The sequence below is a fragment of the Hyla sarda genome, chromosome 4, assembly GCF_029499605.1.
Source record: "Hyla sarda isolate aHylSar1 chromosome 4, aHylSar1.hap1, whole genome shotgun sequence".
NCBI classification, from domain to species: Eukaryota; Metazoa; Chordata; class Amphibia; order Anura; family Hylidae; genus Hyla; species Hyla sarda.
In genome coordinates, this window is record NC_079192.1 from 138,660,918 (window position 1) to 138,683,139 (window position 22,222).

Below are 22,222 nucleotides of genomic sequence, written 5' to 3' on the forward strand. Positions count from 1 at the left end.
TGACTTTTATTGGTAGCTACCCAGATGCAACATTTCGGCAAACAAATGCTTGAAAAAGGCAGTTTGTTTGCCGAAACGTTGCATCTGGGTAGCTACCAATAAAAGTCACTTTCCTTTGCTATTGGAGTCTCCGGCTTGTGCTGCACATCTCTTCTTGGATTGATATATGTTACATGTTATAATAATGTTTATTGTATTTTAGCTGTGTACAATTAAAGAAAGTATAGATATAGACAAACAGAAAATGCAATATGGTCACCATCATTTTAACAGAATTGCGTAATAATAGTACAAGTGAAGATAGAAAACCTTTTAGTAGATGTTCTCAGAGTTTAGTGTTTCTTTCTCCTCATATCAAGTCTGCTCCCCCATGCAGAACCTTAATTCACTTCGAAAAAACAGCTCCATTACATTCTTTGTTTAAAGGAGGCACTAGCAGCTCACTGAGAGAACAGTTTACATGCTGCCCACACAAATCTATGGAGAGGGGGCTAAGTAAAGGGGGGGGGGAGTTTAGAGGCAGGGGAGAGGGGGCTAAGGAAATGGGAGGGGTAGTGAGTTTAGAGGCAGAGCAATAAAAAGTAACTGAAAAAATAACAAAGTAAACAGAATCTATTTTGAATAGAAAAAGACAAACTCATAGCTGTTACGCCGAGCGCTCCGGGTCCCCGCTCCTCCCCGGAGCGCTCGCTACACTTCCCTCACTGCAGCGCCCCGGTCGGTTCCACGGACCCGGGGCGCTGCGTTACCACCTCCGGCCGGGATGCGATTCGCGATGCGGGTAGCGCCCGCTCGCGATGCGCACCCCGGCTCCCGTACCTTACTCGCTCCCCGTCAGTTCTGTCCCGGCGCGCGCGGCCCCGCTCCCTAGGGCGCGCGCGCGCCGGGTCTTTGCGATTTAAAGGGCCACTGCACCGCTGATTGGTGCAGTGGTTCCAATTAGTGTTTACACCTGTGCACTTCCCTATATCACCTCACTTCCCCTTCACTCCCTCGCCGGATCTTGTTGCCCTAGTGCCAGTGAAAGCGTTCCTTGTGTGTTCCTTGCCTGTGATTCCAGACCTTCTGCCGTTGCCCCTGACTACGATCCTTGCTGCCTGCCCCGACCTTCTGCTACGTCCGACCTTGCTTCTGTCTACTCCCTTGTACCGCGCCTATCTTCAGCAGCCAGAGAGGTTGAGCCGTTGCTAGGGGATACGACCTGGTCACTACCGCCGCAGCAAGACCATCCCGCTTTGCGGCGGGCTCTGGTGAAAACCAGTAGTGACTTAGAACCGATCCTCTAGCACGGTCCACGCCAATCCCTCTCTGGCACAGAGGATCCACTACCTGCCAGCCGGCATCGTGACAGTAGATCCGGCCATGGATCCCGCTGAAGTTCCTCTGCCAGTTGTCGCTGACCTCACCACGGTGGTCGCCCAGCAGTCACAACAGATTGCGCAACAAGGCCAACAGCTGTCTCAACTGACTGTTATGCTACAACAGTTACTACCACAGCTCCAGCAATCATCTCCTCCGCCAGCTCCTGTACCTCCTCCGCAGCGAGTGGCCGCTTCTGGAATACGACTATCCTTGCCGGATAAATTTGATGGGGACTCTAAGTTTTGCCGTGGCTTTCTTTCCCAATGTTCATTACACTTGGAGATGATGTCGGACCAGTTCCCCACTGAAAGGTCTAAGGTGGCTTTCGTAGTCAGCCTGCTGTCTGGAAAAGCCCTGGCTTGGGCCACACCGCTCTGGGACCGCAATGACCCCGTCACTGCCTCTGTACACTCCTTCTTCTCGGAAATTCGAAGTGTCTTTGAGGAACCTGCCCGAGCCTCTTCTGCTGAGACTGCCCTGTTGAACCTGGTCCAGGGTAATTCTTCCGTTGGCGAGTATGCCGTACAGTTCCGTACCCTTGCTTCAGAATTATCCTGGAATAATGAGGCACTCTGCGCGACCTTTAAAAAAGGCCTATCCAGCAACATTAAAGATGTTCTGGCCGCACGAGAAATCCCTGCTAACCTACATGAACTCATCCATCTTGCCACTCGCATTGACATGCGTTTTTCCGAACGGCGTCAGGAGCTCCGCCAGGATATGGACTCTGTTCGCACGAGGCGTTTCTTCTCCCCGGCTCCTCTCTCCTCTGGTCCCCTGCAATCTGTTCCTGTGCCTCCCGCCGTGGAGGCTATGCAGGTCGACCGGTCTCGCCTGACACCCCAAGAGAGGACACGACGCCGCATGGAGAATCTCTGCCTGTACTGTGCTAGTACCGAACACTTCCTGAAGGATTGTCCTATCCGTCCTCCCCGCCTGGAAAGACGTCCGCTGACTCCGCACAAAGGTGAGACAGTCCTTGATGTCTACTCTGCTTCTCCACGTCTTACTGTGCCTGTGCGGATGTCTGCCTCTGCCTTCTCCTTCTCTGCTGTGGCCTTCTTGGACTCTGGATCTGCAGGAAATTTTATCTTAGCCTCCCTCGTCAACAGGTTCAACATCCCGGTGACCAGTCTCGCCAGACCCCTCTACATCAATTGTGTAAACAATGAAAGATTGGACTGTACTATACGTTTCCGCACGGAGCCCCTTCTAATGTGCATCGGATCTCATCACGAGAGGATTGAACTGTTGGTCCTCCCCAATTGCACTTCTGAAATCCTTCTTGGACTTCCCTGGCTTCAACTCCATTCCCCAATCCTGGATTGGTCCACTGGGGAGATCAAGAGTTGGGGGCCCTCTTGTTCCAAGGACTGCTTAAAACCGGTTCCCAGTAAACCTTGCCGTGTCCCTGTGCTTCCTCATGTAATCGGTCTCCCTAAGGCCTATATGGACTTTGCGGACGTTTTTTGCAAAAAACAAGCTGAGACTCTACCTCCTCACAGGCCTTATGATTGTCCCATTGACCTCCTCCCGGGCACTACTCCACCCCGGGGCAGAATCTATCCTCTGTCCGTCCCAGAGACTCTTGCCATGTCTGAATACGTCCAAGAAAATTTAAAAAAGGGCTTTATCCGTAAATCCTCCTCTCCTGCCGGAGCCGGATTTTTCTTTGTGTCCAAAAAAGATGGCTCTCTACGTCCTTGCATTGACTACCGCGGTCTTAATAAAATCACGGTTAAGAACCGCTACCCCCTACCCCTCATCTCTGAACTCTTTGATCGTCTCCAAGGTGCCCATATTTTTACCAAACTGGACTTAAGAGGTGCTTATAATCTCATCCGCATCAGAGAGGGGGATGAATGGAAAACGGCATTTAACACCAGAGATGGACACTTTGAGTATCTGGTCATGCCCTTTGGTCTATGCAACGCCCCTGCCGTCTTCCAAGACTTTGTTAATGAAATTTTTCGTGATCTACTATACTCCTGTGTTGTTGTATATCTGGACGATATCCTGATTTTTTCTGCCAATCTTGAAGAACACCGCCAGCATGTCCGTATGGTTCTTCAGAGACTTCGTGATAATCAACTCTATGCCAAAATAGAGAAATGTCTGTTTGAATGCCAATCTCTTCCTTTTCTAGGATACTTGGTCTCTGGCCAGGGACTACAAATGGACCCAGATAAACTCTCTGCCGTCTTAGATTGGCCACGCCCCTCCGGACTCCGTGCCATCCAACGTTTTTTGGGGTTCGCCAATTATTACAGGCAATTTATTCCACATTTTTCTACCATTGTGGCTCCTATTGTGGCTTTAACAAAAAAAAATGCCGATCCCAAGTCTTGGCCTCCTCAAGCGGAAGACGCCTTTAAACGACTCAAGTCTGCCTTTTCTTCGGCTCCCGTGCTCTCCAGACCTGACCCATCTAAACCCTTCCTATTGGAGGTTGATGCCTCCTCAGTGGGAGCTGGAGCTGTCCTTCTACAAAAAAACTCTTCCGGGCATGCTGTTACTTGTGGTTTTTTTTTCCAGGACCTTCTCTCCGGCGGAGAGGAACTACTCCATCGGGGATCGAGAGCTTCTAGCCATTAAATTAGCACTTGAGGAATGGAGGCATCTGCTGGAGGGATCAAGATTTCCAGTTATTATTTACACCGATCACAAGAACCTCTCCTACCTCCAGTCTGCCCAACGGCTGAATCCTCGTCAGGCCAGGTGGTCTCTGTTCTTTGCCCGATTTAATTTTGAAATTCACTTTCGGCCTGCTGATAAAAACATTAGGGCCGATGCTCTCTCTCGTTCCTCAGATGCCTCTGAAATTGAACTCTCTCCTCAACACATCATTCCTCCTGACTGCCTGATTTCCACTTCTCCAGCCTCCATCAGGCAAATTCCTCCAGGAAAGACCTTTGTTTCTCCACGCCAACGCCTTGGGATCCTCAAATGGGGTCACTCCTCCCATCTCGCAGGTCATGCGGGCATCAAGAAATCTGTGCAACTCATCTCTCGCTTCTATTGGTGGCCGACTCTAGAGACTGATGTGGTGGACTTTGTGCGAGCCTGCACTATCTGTGCCCGGGATAAGACTCCTCGCCAGAAGCCCGCTGGTTTTCTTCATCCTCTACCTGTCCCCGAACAACCTTGGTCTCTGATTGGTATGGATTTTATTACTGACTTACCCCCATCCCATGGCAACACTGTTATTTGGGTGGTCGTTGATCGATTCTCCAAAATGGCACATTTCATCCCTCTTCCTGGTCTTCCTTCAGCGCCTCAGTTGGCTAAACAATTTTTTGTACACATTTTTCGTCTTCACGGGTTGCCTACACAGATCGTCTCGGATAGAGGCGTCCAATTTGTGTCTAAATTCTGGAGGGCTCTCTGTAAACAACTCAAGATTAAATTAAATTTTTCTTCTGCATACCATCCTCAATCCAATGGACAAGTAGAGAGAATTAACCAGATCTTGGGTGACTATTTACGACATTTTGTTTCCTCCCGCCAGGATGACTGGGCAGATCTTCTACCTTGGGCCGAATTCTCGTATAATTTCAGAATCTCTGAATCTTCCTCCAAATCTCCGTTTTTCGTGGTGTACGGCCGTCACCCTCTTCCCCCCCTCCCTACCCCCTTGCCCTCTGGTCTGCCCGCTGTGGATGAAATTTCTCGTGATCTTTCCACCATATGGAAAGAGACCCAAAATTCTCTCTTACAGGCTTCTTCTCGCATGAAGAGATTCGCAGATAAGAAAAGAAGAGCTCCTCCCATTTTTTCCCCTGGAGACAAGGTATGGCTCTCCGCTAAATATGTCCGTTTCCGTGTCCCGAGCTATAAGTTGGGACCACGCTATCTTGGTCCTTTTAAAGTTTTGTGTCAAATTAATCCTGTCTCTTACAAACTTCTTCTTCCTCCTTCTCTTCGTATCCCTAATGCCTTTCACGTCTCTCTTCTTAAACCTCTCATCCTCAACCGTTTTTCTCCTAAATCTGTTCCTCCCACTCCTGTTTCCGGCTCCTCGGACATCTTCTCTGTCAAAGAGATTTTGGCCTCTAAAAAGGTCAGGGGAAGAACTTTTTTTTTAGTGGATTGGGAGGGTTGTGGTCCAGAAGAGAGGTCCTGGGAACCTGAGGACAATATCCTGGACAAAAGTCTGATCCTCAGGTTCTCAGGCCCCAAGAAGAGGGGGAGACCCAAGGGGGGGGGTACTGTTACGCCGAGCGCTCCGGGTCCCCGCTCCTCCCCGGAGCGCTCGCTACACTTCCCTCACTGCAGCGCCCCGGTCGGTTCCACGGACCCGGGGCGCTGCGTTACCACCTCCGGCCGGGATGCGATTCGCGATGCGGGTAGCGCCCGCTCGCGATGCGCACCCCGGCTCCCGTACCTTACTCGCTCCCCGTCAGTTCTGTCCCGGCGCGCGCGGCCCCGCTCCCTAGGGCGCGCGCGCGCCGGGTCTTTGCGATTTAAAGGGCCACTGCACCGCTGATTGGTGCAGTGGTTCCAATTAGTGTTTACACCTGTGCACTTCCCTATATCACCTCACTTCCCCTTCACTCCCTCGCCGGATCTTGTTGCCCTAGTGCCAGTGAAAGCGTTCCTTGTGTGTTCCTTGCCTGTGATTCCAGACCTTCTGCCGTTGCCCCTGACTACGATCCTTGCTGCCTGCCCCGACCTTCTGCTACGTCCGACCTTGCTTCTGTCTACTCCCTTGTACCGCGCCTATCTTCAGCAGCCAGAGAGGTTGAGCCGTTGCTAGGGGATACGACCTGGTCACTACCGCCGCAGCAAGACCATCCCGCTTTGCGGCGGGCTCTGGTGAAAACCAGTAGTGACTTAGAACCGATCCTCTAGCACGGTCCACGCCAATCCCTCTCTGGCACAGAGGATCCACTACCTGCCAGCCGGCATCGTGACAATAGCCATACAAAAATAAAGAATATTGGTTCAAACCAATTATTTATATTAACATAATCACAACTGAAACCACTTCTTCATCATGAATTCACTGATGCACGTTCCATGCCAGTTCTTAAGTTTACTTTTTTGTATCTCTATTACCCTTTTGTTTTCTTTTGTTTATTATTTGTAAAGACTGGTTCTGTCTGCACCCCTAGAGTAATTCTACATAGCCCTGTTGTTTATGTTGGTAACTGGTATAATGCCCTGAGCTGCTTGGGTGTGGTTGGGGTTTCTACCCAGCCTCTTTGTACTCTGGTTTCTTCTATGAATCAGGATTATCCTCTCACCTACCCTGTCATTTAAAAGAGGTCCCTTTCACTTGGGCTTTGCTTGTGAAAGTTACTAGTTGACTGAAGCTAGCGCTCCCTGTATTTCTATTGTCTATTTTTGCATTCTGATCTTTTGGCTTGATTCTTGACTTCTCATCTGGTATTTGCATTGTTACTTCGCTATCTCTTGTTAATGACTCTGGTTATACTGACTACTATTTGACTGTGTGTTTGTCTTAGTGAATCTCTGTTAGTTTGTGTGCTCCCAGCTGTTCACCAACTCCTACTGTTTTGTAGTTTATTATTTTGACAACGCTGCCCCAGCACTTACCAGGGAGGGTTTGTCATTGTGGTTGCTAGGGCGGATAGACAATAGGTAGGGACAGTGACTGTGGGTGAGTTAGGGCTTCACTCTCCCCTGCTAATATGTGACATTATTATTATTTCTTTTTTAAATAGGGATGATACAAAATAGGGATGATACATATTAAGATAGATCAAAGTGCACTAAAAATTGAGTGCATAGCTTAATTTACTACATGCTACATGGAAACCTTATTTACATTCTTTTGTGTTGTAAAATTGAATGAAAATCCAATAAAAAAATTAAAAGAAAAGAGATTACTCGCTAATTTTAAGCAATGGAGCTCATCCAGGGCTTGATTCACAGCGTAGACTGTTCACTACTGCTCTGTCATTGCCCCATACTGCATCTAATTTGTAGAGTATATTATAGAGACATATGAGAGGACCCTCTTCTGTGTATGTGCAATGTATGGGAGTTGTTATAGGGGCTAGGTTCTAACTACCAGCTCAGGGACAACTGAAAATTAGAGATAAAGATCACACAGCATGCCATTTGCAAGCTTTATAATGACTAGAAATAGCCCTTTTCTGTATGTACACACACATGGGAACTAATCCGGCAAAGTCACCTTAATGGAAAAGTACACATTGACTAACATAAGCGAGATTCACACCAAGTTTGTGGCCTCTGCCAGATATATTTTCTTTTTTAATAAAACAAATCAAAGATGTAAAAAAAAAAAAAATTCAACTGTGCAGCCATTCTACAGTTTTCATAGTATGTGTTTATTTTATAAAATAATTAAACTTTAGCGCACTCCTACTGTACACTTGATTCAACTGCAATGTTGTGAAATTGCTGAGAGGTGCGCAAAACTTTAGAAGTGCTCAAGGTCAACCAATCCAAAACAAAAACAGAGCAAAAGCTTTGAGATTGTAGTGGAAAGGTCTAATACATGTGTATGTTAGAGAGTTAATAAAAGCTGTTATATGTGTTAAAGGGGTACTCCGCTGCTCTGCGTTTGGGACAAACTGTTCTAAACGCTGGAGCCGGCGCCGGGAGCTCGTTATGTCCTAGCCCCGCCCCCTCATGACATCATATCCCGCCCATTCAATGCACGTCTATGAGCACAAGTCAATTGAGGGGGAAGGATGTGATGCCATGAGGGGGTGGGGTTATAACGTCACGAGCTCCCGGGGCTGGCTCCAGCGTTTGGAACAGTTTGTTCCAAACACTGAGCACCGGAGTACCCCTTTAACTACTTGTTTTATCAAGTTTCAATAAAGGGAAATTTTGTATAGGAGGTGTGCTAGATCTGCCTTTGCGTTCATATACAGTCATGGCCGTAAATGTTGGTACCCCTGAAATTTTTCAAGAAAATGAAGTATTTCTCCCAGAAAAGGATTGCAGTAACACATGTTTTGCTATACACATGTTTATTTCCTTTGTGTGTATTGGAATTAAACCAAAAAAGGGAGGAAAAAAAGCAGATTGGACATAATGTCACACCAAACTCCAAAAATGGCCTGGACAAAATTATTGGCATTCTTAACTTAATATTTGGTTGCACGCCCTTTGGAAAAAATAACTGAAATCCATCGCTTCCTATAACCATCACTAAGCTTCTTACACCTCTCAGCCGGAATGTTGGACCACTCTTCCTTTGCAAACTGCTCCAGGTCTCTCTTATTGGAAGGACGCTTTTCCCAACAGCAATTTTAAGATCTCTCCACAGGTGTTCAATGGGATTTAGATCTGGACTCATTGCTGGCCACTTCATAACTCTCTAGCATGTTGTTGCCATCCATTTCTGGGTGCTTTTTGATATATGTTTCGGGTCATTGTCCTGCTGGAAGACCCAAGATCTTGCACCCTAACCCAGCTTTCTGACACTCGGCTGTACAGTGCGACCCAAAATCCATTGGTAATCCTCAGATTTCATGATGCCTTGCACACATTCAAGGCACCCAGTGCCAGAGGCAGCAAAACAACCCAAAACATAATTGAACCTCCACCATATTTCACTGTAGGTACTGTGTTCTTTTCTTTGTAGGCCTCATTCCGTTTTCGGTAAACAGTAGAATTATGTGCTTTACCAAAAAGCTCTATCTTGATCGCATCTGTCCACAAGACATTTTGCCAAAATGTAGTCTTGCTTTTTCATGTCTCTGTGTCAGCAGTGGGGTCCTCCTGGGTCTCCTGCCATGGCATTTCATTTAATTTAAATGTCGATGGATAGTTCGCGCTGACACTGATTCTCCCTGAGCCTGCAGGACAGCTTGAATATCTTTGGAACTTGTTTGGGGCTGCTTATCCACCTTCCGGACTATCGTGCGTTGACACCTTTCATAAATGTTTCTCTTCTATCCATGCCCAGGGAGATTAGCTACAGTGCCATGGGTTACAAACTTCTTGATAATGTAGTGCACTGTGGACAAAGACAAATCTAAAACTCTGGAGATGGACTTGTAACCTTAAGATTGTTGATATTTTTCCACAATTTTGGTTCTCAAGTCCTCAGACAGTTCTCGTCTCCTCTTTCTCTTGTCCATGCTTAGTGTGGCACACACAGACACACAATGCAAGGACTAAATGAACTTCTCTCCTTTTTTATCTGCTTTCAGGTGTGATTTTTATATTGCCCACATCTGTTACTTGACCCAGGATAGTTAAAAGCAGCACCACATGCTTGAAACAATCTTATTTATCAACAATTTTGAAAGGGTGTCAATAATTTTGTCCAGACCATTTTTGGAGTTAGGTGTGACATTATGTCCAATTTTCATTTTTTTTCCCTTCCTTTTTTGGTTTAGTTCCAATACACACAAAGGGAATAGCCATGTGTATAGCAAAGTATGTGTTACTGCAATTCTTTTCTGTGAGAAATACTTCATTTTCTTGAAAAATTTCAGGGGTGCCAACATTTACGGCCATGCCTGTATATTGAAGCTTTCATTGTTTATATCTATGTATAAAAACTTAAAACTTCCTAAATGTTAATTTAAAAAAAAAATATTCGTGGAAGAGAACTGCAGCACGATCTCTCCCTCAGTTCCAGTGTGGCGTAAGAGAGGGGGAATGCCTGATTGTCCGAGTGCCAAAAAGTCAGAGTGCCAAAAAAAGAATTAGGATTTTTGTTTTCTATCAGCATTAATAGTGAAATGTTTATTGCACTGTATATTAATTTGGGTTACTAAATATCAGCCTATTGTTGAAAGTCTCTTAGTTTTGCATAATGCCCTATGGACATATACTGTATATCCATGTAACTCCAGTTTAACATGGATGATTTTTGTCTCAAAGTGTGCAAAACATATTGTGTTATCCTTCCTGTGGATGTTAAAATGATGTATGGAGGCACTACATAACTAGATGCAGGTCCATACACAGGACACTGCGGTGTGCATAAGGCCTTAATAAATTTATTTATTTTTTAAATAAAAGAAGAGTATCATTTTCAAGCCCCCTCCCATAGACTTGCATTGAGGGGACGGGCGTGACGTTACACGGGGGCGGAGTCCTGACATCACGGACTTCCGTTCCCGGTGTCACGACTCAGACCCTCCAGCGGTTCTGGTGAATAAACAGGTGGGTGCCGCATGCAATAATGCGGGGATCCCCAGTGGTGGGACCCCCGCAATCAGACATCTTATCCCCTATCCTTTGGATAGGGGATAAGATGTCTAGGGTGGGAGTACCCCTTTAACCTGTTAAGGACCCAGGGCGTACCTGTACGTCCTGAGTCCACTCCCGATCTACAGCGAGGGGCCACAGCGTGGCCCCGCGTCATAACGGGTTGGGCCAGGCCGTTGACCCGTGGCTAATAGCGCGTGGCATTGATCGCAATGCCGTGCGCTATTAACCCTTTAGACGCGGCGTTCAAAGTTGAACGCCGCATCTAAAATGGAAGTGAAACCATGCCGGTTAGCTCAGGGAGCTGTTCTGGATAGCCGCGGCATCCCGAACAGCTTACGTGACAGCCGGAGGGTCTCTACCTGCCTCCTCGCTATCCGATCGCGGAATGACTGCTCAGTGCCTGAGATCCAGAATCATCGATCACTGGTTTCTTATGAGAAACCAGTGATCAATGTAAAAGATCAGTGTGTGCAGTGTTATAGCCCCCTATGGGATAACACTGCAAAAAAAAAAGTGAAAAAAAAATCATTTAATCCCTCCCCTATTAAAGTTTGACTCACCCCCCTTTTCCCATTAAAAAAAACAGTGTAAATAAAAATAAAAATATACATATGTGGTTATGTGGTTATTGTTAATTAAACCGCACGGTCAGTGGCGTACGTGCAAAAAATTCCAAAGTCCAAAATAGTGCATTTATGGTCACTTTTTATATCATGAAAAAATGAATAAAAAGCAATCAATAAGTCCTATCAATGCAAAAATGGTACCGCTAAAAACTTCAGATCACGACGCAAAAAATGAGCCCTCATACCGCCCCAAAAAGGTTATAGGGGTCAAAAGATGACAATTTTAAACATATAAATTTTCCTGCATGTAGTTTTGATTTTTTCCAGAAGTACGACAAAATCAAACCTGCATAAGTAGGGTATCATTTTAACCGATTAACCGAATGGTCCTACAGAATAAAGTGAAAGTTTCATTTTTACCGAAAAATGTACTGTGTAGAAACGGAAGCCCCCAAAAATTACAAAATGGCGTTTTTTTTTCAATTTTGTCTCACATAAATTTTTTTTCTGTTTCACCGTAGATTTTTGGGTAAAATGACTGACGTCATAACAAAGTAGAATTAGTGGCGCAAAAAAATAAGCCATAATATGGATTTTTAGGTGAAAAATTGAAAGAGTTATGATTTTTTAAGGGTATGGAGGAAAAAACGAAAATGCAAAAACGGAAAAATCCCGGGTCCTTAAGGGGTTAAGGACGCAGTCAATTTAATTTTTGCGGGATTTTTCTTCCACCTCGCCTTCTAAAATTCATAACTCTTTTATATTTTCATTCTCAGACCCATATGAGGGCTTGTTTTTTGCATGACCAGTTGTACTTTGTAATGACTTCACTCATTTTACCCTAAAATGTATGGTAAACCCCAAAAATTATTTTTAGTGTAAGGAAATTTTAAGTAAAATTATAATTGAGCAAATTTGGGGGGATTTCGTTTTGCGCTGTACACTTTACAGTAGAAAATACATGTTTACCTACATTTCTATTATTGTACTACTTTTAACTCCTTGGGTACGAAGGGCGTATGCATACGCCCTCGCGTCTCGTCACTTAAGGACGGAAGGCGTATCCATACTCCCTCGGCATTTCCGATCACTGCCGCTCGCCGGGCGGTGATCGGACCGGGATGCCTGCTGATATCTATCAGCAGGCATCCCGTGGCAATGCCTAGGGGGGTCCTGAGACTCCCCCATATCGGCGATCGCAGCAAATCGCAGGTCAATTCAGACCTGCGATTTGCCGCGATCCGGGCAAATCGGGTCACTGGTGACCCGATCTCCCGGAAAATAAGACTGATCGGAGCTGACAGCTCCGACCAGCCTACATCATAGGAGCGAGGTGGCAATGTGGCCACCCCCTCCTATTCCCTGCCATTGGTCGGTCAGGCTGACCACCAATGGCAGGAGGGGGGCGGGGGGGTTACAGTTCATTTCCCCACCGCTCTGCGCACCAATCGAAGTCGGTACAGAGCGGGGGGAACACGGGGGGAACACGGGCGGCGAGGTGAGGGACATGGCCCGGCTTACCCGGACCGGAGGAGGCCCGGAGCAGCGATTTTGAAAATTTTGTGAAAAATTGGAAAATTGCTTCTGAACTTTTAACCCCTTAAGGACGCAGGACGTAAATGTACGTCCTGGTGAGGTGGTACTTAACGCACCAGGACGTACATTTACGTCCTAAGCATAACCGCGGGCATCGGAGCGATGCCCGTGTCATGCGCGGCTGATCCCGGCTGCTGATCGCAGCCAGGGACCCGCCGGCAATGGCCGACGCCCGCGATCTCACGGGCGTCCGCCATTAACCCCTCAGGTGCCGGGATCAATACAGATCCCGGCATCTGCGGCAGTTCGCCATTTAAATGAACGATCGGATCGCCCGCAGCGCTGCTGCGGGGATCCGATCATTCATAACGCCGCACGGAGGTCCCCTCTCCTTCCTCCGTGCGGCTCCCGGCGTCTCCTGCTCTGGTCTGTGATCGAGCAGACCAGAGCAGGAGATGACCGATAATACTGATCTGTTCTATGTCCTATACATAGAAAAGATCAGTATTAGCAATCATGGTATTGCTATGAATAGTCCCCTATGGGGACTATTCAAGTGTAAAAAAAAATTTAAAAAAATGTAAAAGTAAAAGTAAAAAAAAAGTGAAAAATCCCCTCCCCCAATAAAAAAGTAAAACGTCCTTTTTTCCTATTTTACCCCCAAAAAGCGTAAAAAACTTTTTTTATAGACATATTTGGTATCGCCGCGTGCATAAATGTCCGAACCATTAAAATAAAATGTTAATGATCCCGTACGGTGAACGGCGTGAACGAAAAAAAATAAAAAAAAGTCCAAAATTCCTACTTTTTTAATACATTTTAAAAAAAAAATAATAATAAAGAATGTATTAAAAGTTTTTTATATGCAAATGTGGTATCAAAAAAAAGTACAGATCATGGCGCAAAAAATGAGCCCCCATACCGCCACTTATACGGAAAAATAAAAAAGTTAGAGGTCATCAAAATAAAGGGATTATAAACGTACTAATTTGGTTAAAAAGTTTGTGATTTTTTTTAAGCGCAACAATAATATAAAAGTATATAAAAATGGGTATCATTTTAATCGTATTGACCCTCAGAATAAAGAACACACGTCATTTTTACCATAAATTGTACGGCGTGAAAACAAAACCTTCCAAAATTAGCAAAATTGCGTTTTTCGTTTTAATTTCCCCACAAAAATAGTGTTTTTTGGTTGCGCCATACATTTTATGATATAATGAGTGATGTCATTACAAAGGACAACTGGTTGCACAAAAAACAAGCCCTCATACTAGTCTGTGGATGAAAATATAAAAGAGTTATGATTTTTAGAAGGCGAGGAGGAAAAAATGAAAACGTAAAAATTAAATTGTCTGAGTCCTTAAGGCCAAAATGGGCTGAGTCCTTAAGGGGTTAAGCCCTCTGATGTTTTCCAAAAGTAAAAACACATCAATTTTATGATGCAAACATAAAGTAGACATATTGTATATGTGAATTAAAATATTATTTATTTAAAATGTTTATTTTCCTTACAAGCAGAGAGCTTCAAAGTTAGAAAAATGCAAAATTTTCAATTTTTTTCAGCAAATTTTGGAATTTTTCACCAAGAAATGATGCAAGTATCGACAAAAATTTACCACTAACATAAAGTAGAATATGGGAAACACTAAATCATGGAGGTACTCTATCTACCACACAAAAATCGGACCGAGAATTTAGCCAAGGAGTGATACCCTCTCAGCACTCCAGAAAATAGTATAAATAGACAATCAGTGGTCAACCACCATCCTCTAAACCACAAGCAGATTAACTATATTGTCACTCTCATTCATTCTCTTCTCACTCATTCACACATTTATATACATACACATTGACATACTCATAAATACATACACCCACCCAATACAGCCCAACACACTCGTAGCATATCTAGGACTGGAGAAGAAGCCAAACCACTGATTGTCTATTTATAAAGTAGAATATGTCACGAAAAAACAATTTCGGAATCAGAATGAAAAGTAAAAGTATTCAAGTTATTAATGCTTAAAGTGACAGTGAGATAAAAGAAGGTGTAGCTCACCCAGTGGGTGAATATACCTGAGGTTAACTGGTGTTACCTTCACCCAAAGGTCTAAATAGTACAGAAAAGCGATTTCGTTGATAAATCAACTAGGTACCAGTCCTCAAGGTATATGTAAAAGAACGTTAGTGGAATGTAAAGAATAAGAATAGATGGAGATCCAGATATTAATTGAAAAAGTATAATATATTTATTAAAGGTGATGTTATTCACTGGTATCTAGTGTCCCTGCAGGGCCCTTGCATGGGACAAAAGGCGCAGCGTAGAATAATAAAAATGTATAAAATCAATGAATTAATAATTCAATAGAGAGAATAAAATAAAATAGAATAAAACTTGCATCTATAGTTCATCCAATGTTGGCATCAATAATAATCAGTTAACTGTGCTTAACTGCTCAGTCTCTTATAGGCACGAAGTGATGCCAAATACACTGTCAAATAACGGCTTGTTGTAACAGTTGCAGTGTCCAATCTCAATGAATTGTCTCACAGATGTGAAGGATAACAAAGTCCGGTGCACAGCACCACTCACCACCCTTGCGACCGCTGGTATTGCTGATATCGGCAGAGGAGATGTTTCGGTGATGTGGCACGGAGGTGTCAGGCCTCCGGCAGTGAAGATCTGTATCTCCTGTGTCCGGCAGCGTTATAGGTAGCGCTGGAGTTGTCCTCTCCGCAAGGTCCGCGGCTGGCACGGATGGCACCGGCCTCGTAGGTAAGCTGAAGGTCTGTGAATAATAAAAAAAAGATAAAAATAATCATAATGATAATAAAAAGGTAGAGATAAAAAAAATAATAATAATAATAATTAAAAAAAAAAAAAAAACAATAAAAAAAAATGTATTTTTTATCTCTACCTTTTTATTATCATTATGATTATTTTTATTTTTATCTTTTTTTTATTATTCACATTTTTATCTCCATAGTCAACCAATTTTTCATTTTTATGTTCTCATGTTACAAACCATTTTTTCACTTTTATATATATATATTTTTTCTATATATTTTTTCTTGATATTATGCTGTCTATTTATTCCATAAGCTATCACTATAAAGCAAAGAGAGAAACAGGCACTCCCTTGTGAAGAACCAACAGGATCACAGGTGTGTGGGAGGGGAGGGAAGGGAAAAAGTAAAGGCTCACCCTGCCAGGTTGTGCGTACTCCCACACAACCAAGATGTGCGTTTGATATGATGATCTCGGTCTGCAGCCTTCCCAGAGATAGCGGAGAGATGTAAGGTGAACTTCAGAAGAAATGGGAATATCGGCGCTGACCAAGGAGAGGACAATAGAGCCAGGTGTGTAGCGAACAGATTTAATCCAATGCGACGCGTTTCACCGCGCTTGCGCGGTTTCATCAGGCAAAACAAACACTTCTCAGGGAGGGATTTATATACACGCAGGTATTAACCCCTACCTGACAGAGTGGATTTTCACAAAAAATATATATATACTCATAAAATACATTTAAATACTTACTTTAAGTATTTAAATGTATTTTATGAGTATATATATATTTTTTGTGAAAATCCACTCTATCAGGTAGGGGTTAATACCTGCGTGTATATAAATCCCTCCCTGAGAAGTGTTTGTTATGCCTGATGAAACCGCGCAAGCGCGGTGAAACGCGTCGCATTGGATTAAATCTGTTCGCTACACACCTGGCTCTATTGTCCTCTCCTTGGTCAGCGCCGATATTCCCATTTCTTCTGAAGTTCACCTTACATCTCATAAGCTATCACTAGACCTAGTCCTTTAAATATACCCTATATATACATATATATAGGAGTCTGCTAACTAGCTGAAGTTATTTAATACCCACATTGAACCATTGTTTTTCCAGCCTTCCACGTTCAATTACACATTCATTATCCATATATCATATCTACATACTCTTTTACCTCTACTATCTAATTTTCTCTATTTTTCTCCTTTTCCTATATGATCCACTTCCTGAATTTACCTACAACCTGGAATTTCCAGACTTTCTGGTTTTCCACTAATCACAGTTCACACTATAGAAAACTCTTCCCGCACAAACCATACACCTATACCTCTACTGAAGAAAAGGCCCGAGGCCTTGAAACGCGTCTAGATTTGTGTATTCTACTTGCATCTATCTATAATCATCTCCATATCCCAGCTCTATAGCGAACTCTGTTTGAAACTGCTGGAAGCCCCCAGTATTGGGATCACTGCGGCTTCACTGCCACTCTGCGCGCGTGCAAGCGCTCAACTACACGGGGCGCGCTGCACGCACTTCCACCGCTACCTTGAACGCACCGCTTTATTCCACCAGCCAAGGACCTTCGGCTTACCTACGAGGCCGGTGCCATCCATGCCAGCCGCGGACCTTGCGGAGAGGACAACTCCAGCGCTACCTATAACGCTGCCGGACACAGGAGATACAGACCTTCACTGCCGGAGGCCTGACACCTCCGTGCCACATCACCGAAACAGCTCCTCTGCCGATACCAGCAATACCAGCGGTCGCAAGGGTGGTGAGTGGTGCTGTGCACCGGACTTTCATTATCCTTCACATCTGTGAGACAATTCATTGAGATTGGACACTGCAACTGTTACAACAAGCCGTTATTTGACAGTGTATTTGGCTATCGGCATCACATCGTGCTTATAAGAGACTGAGCAGTTAAGCACTGTTAACTGATTATTATTGATGCCAACATTGGATGAACTATAGATGCAAGTTTTATTCTATTTTATTTTATTTTATTCTCTCTATTGAATTATTAATTCATTGATTTTATACATTTTTATTATTCTATGCTGCGCCTTTTGTCCCATGCAAGGGCCCTGCAGGGACACTAGATACCAGCGAATAACATCACCTTTAATAAATATATCATACTTTTTCAATTAATATCTGGATCTCTCCAGATATCTCCATCTATTCTTATTCTTTACATTCCACTAACTTTCTTTTACATATACCTTGAGGACTGGTACCTAGTTGATTTATCAACTAAATCGCTTTAAAGTGACAGTGGTCAGAATTGCAAAAAATGCTCCCGTCCTTAGGGTTATAAAGGGCTCCCTCCCCAAGGAGTTAAAAAATCTCAAACTTTTTTTTTTTTTTTTTACAAAATCAGTATATATAAAATTGCCCTATTTTGACCACCTCTAACTTTCTTATTTTTCCATATTCAGGGATGTGTAGGGGCTAATTTTTTGCGCCCTGATCTGTAGTTTGTTTTGGTACCAGATTTACGTATATTTGACTTTTCAATCACTTTTTATTAAAAAAATTAGCTGTTTGATGTGACAAAAAAGCAGAAATGTTTAACTTTTTACTTTTTTTTTTTTTTTACTTTTAAGCCGTTCGCCTTAGGGGATTATTAACATTATATTTTTATAGTTCGGACATTTACGCACACAGCGATACAAAATATGTTTACTATTTATCGTTTTTACGCTTTTATGTATTAATATGGGGAAAAAGGGTTGTTACGCCGAGCGCTCCGGGTCCCCGCTCCTCCCCGGAGCGCTCGCAGCGTTCTCTCATTCGCAGCACCCCGGTCAGACCTGCTGACCGGGTGCGCTGCGATATTACTCCCAGCCGGGATGCGATTCGCGATGCGGGACGCGCCCGCTCGCGATGCGCATCTCGGCTCCCGTACCTGAACCGTTCCCCGTCTGTGTTGTCCCGGCGCGCGCGGCCCCGCTCCTTAGGGCGCGCGCGCGCCGGGTCTCTGCCATTTAAAGGGCCGCTGCGCCACTGATTGGCGCAGCAGGCCTAATCAGTATTCTCACCTGTGCACTCCCTACTTATACCTCACTTCCCCTGCACTTCCTCGCCGGATCTTGTTGCCATTGTGCCAGTGAAAGCGTTCCCTTGTGTGTTCCTAGCCTGTGTTCCAGACCTCCTGCCGTTGCCCCTGACTACGATCCTTGCTGCCTGCCCTGACCTTCTGCTACGTCCGACCTTGCTCTTGTCTTCTCCCTTGTACCGCGCCTATCTTCAGCAGTCAGAGAGGTTGAGCCGTTGCTGGTGGATACGACCTGGTTGCTACCGCCGCTGCAAGACCATCCCGCTTTGCGGCGGGCTCTGGTGAATACCAGTAGCAACTTAGAACCGCTCCACCAGCACGGTCCACGCCAATCCCTCTCTGGCACAGAGGATCCACCTCCAGCCAGCCGAGTCGTGACAGTAGATCCGGCCATGGATCCCGCTGAAGTCCCACTGCCAGTTGTCGCCGACCTCACCACGGTGGTCGCCCAGCAGTCGCAACAGATAGCGCAACAAGGTCACCAGCTGTCTCAACTGACCGTGATGCTACAGCAGCTATTACCACAGCTCCAGCAACAATCTCCTCCGCCAGCTCCTGCACCTCCTCCGCAGCGAGTGGCTGCTTCCGGCTTACGATTATCCTTGCCGGATAAATTTGATGGGGACTCTAAGTTTTGCCGTGGCTTTCTTTCGCAATGTTCCCTGCACTTGGAGATGATGTCGGACCAGTTTCCAACTGAAAGGTCTAAGGTGGCTTTCGTAGTCAGCCTTCTGTCTGGGAAAGCTCTGTCATGGGCCACACCGCTCTGGGACCGCAATGACCCCGTCACTGCCTCTGTACACTCCTTCTTCACGGAGATCCGAAGTGTCTTTGAGGAACCTGCCCGAGCCTCTTCTGCTGAGACTGCCCTGCTGAACCTGGTCCAGGGTAATTCTTCTGTTGGCGAGTACGCCATCCAATTCCGTACTCTTGCCTCCGAATTATCCTGGAATAATGAGGCCCTCTGCGCGACCTTTAAAAAAGGCCTATCCAGCAACATTAAAGATGTGCTGGCCGCACGAGAAATTCCTGCTAACCTGCATGAACTTATTCATCTTGCCACCCGCATTGACATGCGTTTTTCCGAAAGGCGTCAGTAGCTCCGCCAGGATATGGACTTTGTTCGCACGAGGCGGTTTCTCTCCCCGGCTCCTCTCTCCTCTGGTCCTCTGCAATCCTTTCCTGTGCCTCCCGCCGTGGAGGCTATGCAAGTTGACCGGTCTCGCTTGACACCTCAAGAGAGGACACGACGCCGCATGGAGAACCTATGCCTGTACTGTGTCGGTACCGAACACTTCTTGAAAGATTGTCCTATCCGTCCTCCCCGCCTGGAAAGACGTATGCTGACTCCGCACAAAGATGAGACAGTTCTTGATGTCTACTCTGCTTCTCCACGCCTTACTGTGCCTGTGCGGATATCTTCCTCTACCTTCTCCTTCTCTGCTACGGCCTTCTTGGATTCCGGATCTGCAGGAAATTTTATTTTGGCCTCTCTCATCAACAGGTTCAACATCCCGGTGACCAGTCTCGCCAGACCCCTCTACATCAATTCTGTTGACAATGAAAGATTGGACTGTACCGTGCGTTACCGCACGGAACCTATCCTAATGTGCATCGGACCTCATCACGAAAAAATTGAATTTTTGGTCCTCTCCAACTGCACTTCTGAAATTCTTCTTGGATTACCGTGGCTTCAACGCCATTCCCCAACCCTTGATTGGTCCACAGGAGAAATCAAGAACTGGGGTACTTCTTGTCACAAGGACTGTCTTAAATCGGTGTCCAGTACTCCTTGCCGTGACCCTGTGGTTCCCCCTGTATCCGGTCTTCCTAAGGCTTATATGGATTATTCTGACGTTTTTTGCAAAAAGCAAGCTGAGACTTTGCCTCCTCACAGGCCTTATGACTGTCCTATTGACCTCCTCCCGGGTACTACCCCACCCCGGGGCAGAATCTATCCTCTGTCTGCTCCAGGTACTCTTGCCATGTCGGAGTACATCCAGGAGAATATAAAAAAGGTGTTTATTCGCAAGTCCTCCTCTCCTGCCGGAGCTGGATTTTTTTTTGTGTCCAAAAAAGATGGCTCCCTACGTCCTTGTATTGATTACCGCGGACTTAATAAAATCACGGTAAAAAACCGCTACCCCTTACCTCTTATCTCGGAACTCTTTGATCGCTTACAAGGTGCCCACATCTTTACCAAACTGGACTTAAGAGGTGCTTATAATCTCATCCGCATCAGGGAGGGGGACGAATGGAAGACCGCATTTAACACCAGAGATGGACACTTTGAGTATCTGGTCATGCCCTTTGGCCTATGCAACGCCCCTGCCGTCTTCCAAGACTTTGTTAATGAAATTTTTCGTGATCTCCTATATTCCTGTGTTGTGGTTTATCTGGACGATATTCTGATTTTTTCTGCCAACTTAGAAGAACACCGCCAGCATGTCCGCATGGTTCTTCAGAGACTTCGTGACAATCAACTTTATGCCAAAATGGAGAAATGTCTCTTTGAATGTCAATCTCTTCCTTTCCTAGGATACTTGGTCTCTGGCCAGGGACTACAAATGGACCCAGATAAACTCTCTGCCGTCTTAGATTGGCCACGCCCCTCCGGACTCCGTGCTATCCAAAGTTTTTTGGGGTTCGCCAATTATTACAGACAGTTTATTCCACACTTTTCCACTATTGTGGCTCCTATCGTGGCTTTAACCAAGAAAAATGCCAATCCCAAGTCCTGGTCCCCCCAAGCGGAAGACGCATTTAAACATCTCAAGTCTGCCTTTTCTTCCGCTCCCGTGCTCTCCAGACCTGACCCATCTAAACCCTTCCTATTGGAGGTAGATGCCTCCTCAGTGGGAGCTGGAGCTGTCCTTCTACAAAAAAATTCTTCCGGGCATGCTGTGACTTGTGGTTTTTTTTCTAGGACCTTCTCCCCGGCGGAGAGAAACTATTCCATCGGGGATCGAGAACTACTGGCCATTAAATTGGCGCTTGAGGAATGGAGGCACCTGCTGGAGGGATCAAAATTTCCAGTTATCATATACACTGATCACAAGAATCTCTCCTACCTCCAGTCTGCCCAACGACTGAACCTTTGCCAGGCTAGGTGGTCGTTGTTCTTTGCCCGTTTTAACTTTGAAATCCATTTTCGCCCTGCTGACAAGAACATTAGGGCCGATGCCCTCTCTCGTTCTTCTGATGCCTCTGAAGTAGAGGTCTCTCCGCAACACATCATTCCTCCGGACTGTCTGATCTCCACTTCTCCAGCTTCCATCAGGCAAACTCCTCCAGGGAAGACCTTCATTTCTCCACGCCAGCGTCTCGGGATTCTCAAATGGGGACACTCCTCCCACCTCGCAGGCCATGTGGGCATCAAAAAATCCTTGCAACTCATCTCTCGATTTTATTGGTGGCCGACTCTGGAGACTGATGTTATTGATTTTGTGCGGGCCTGTACTGTCTGTGCCCGGGATAAGACTCCTCGCCAGAAGCCTGCTGGTCTCCTTCATCCTCTGCCTGTTCCTGAACAGCCTTGGTCACAGATTGGTATGGACTTTATTACGGACTTGCCCTCATCCCGTGGCAACACAGTTGTTTGGGTGGTCGTTGATCGATTTTCCAAGATGGCACATTTTATTCCTCTTCCTGGTCTTCCTTCAGCGCCTCAGTTGGCAAAGCAATTTTTTGTACACATTTTTCGCCTTCACGGTTTGCCCACGCATATCGTCTCA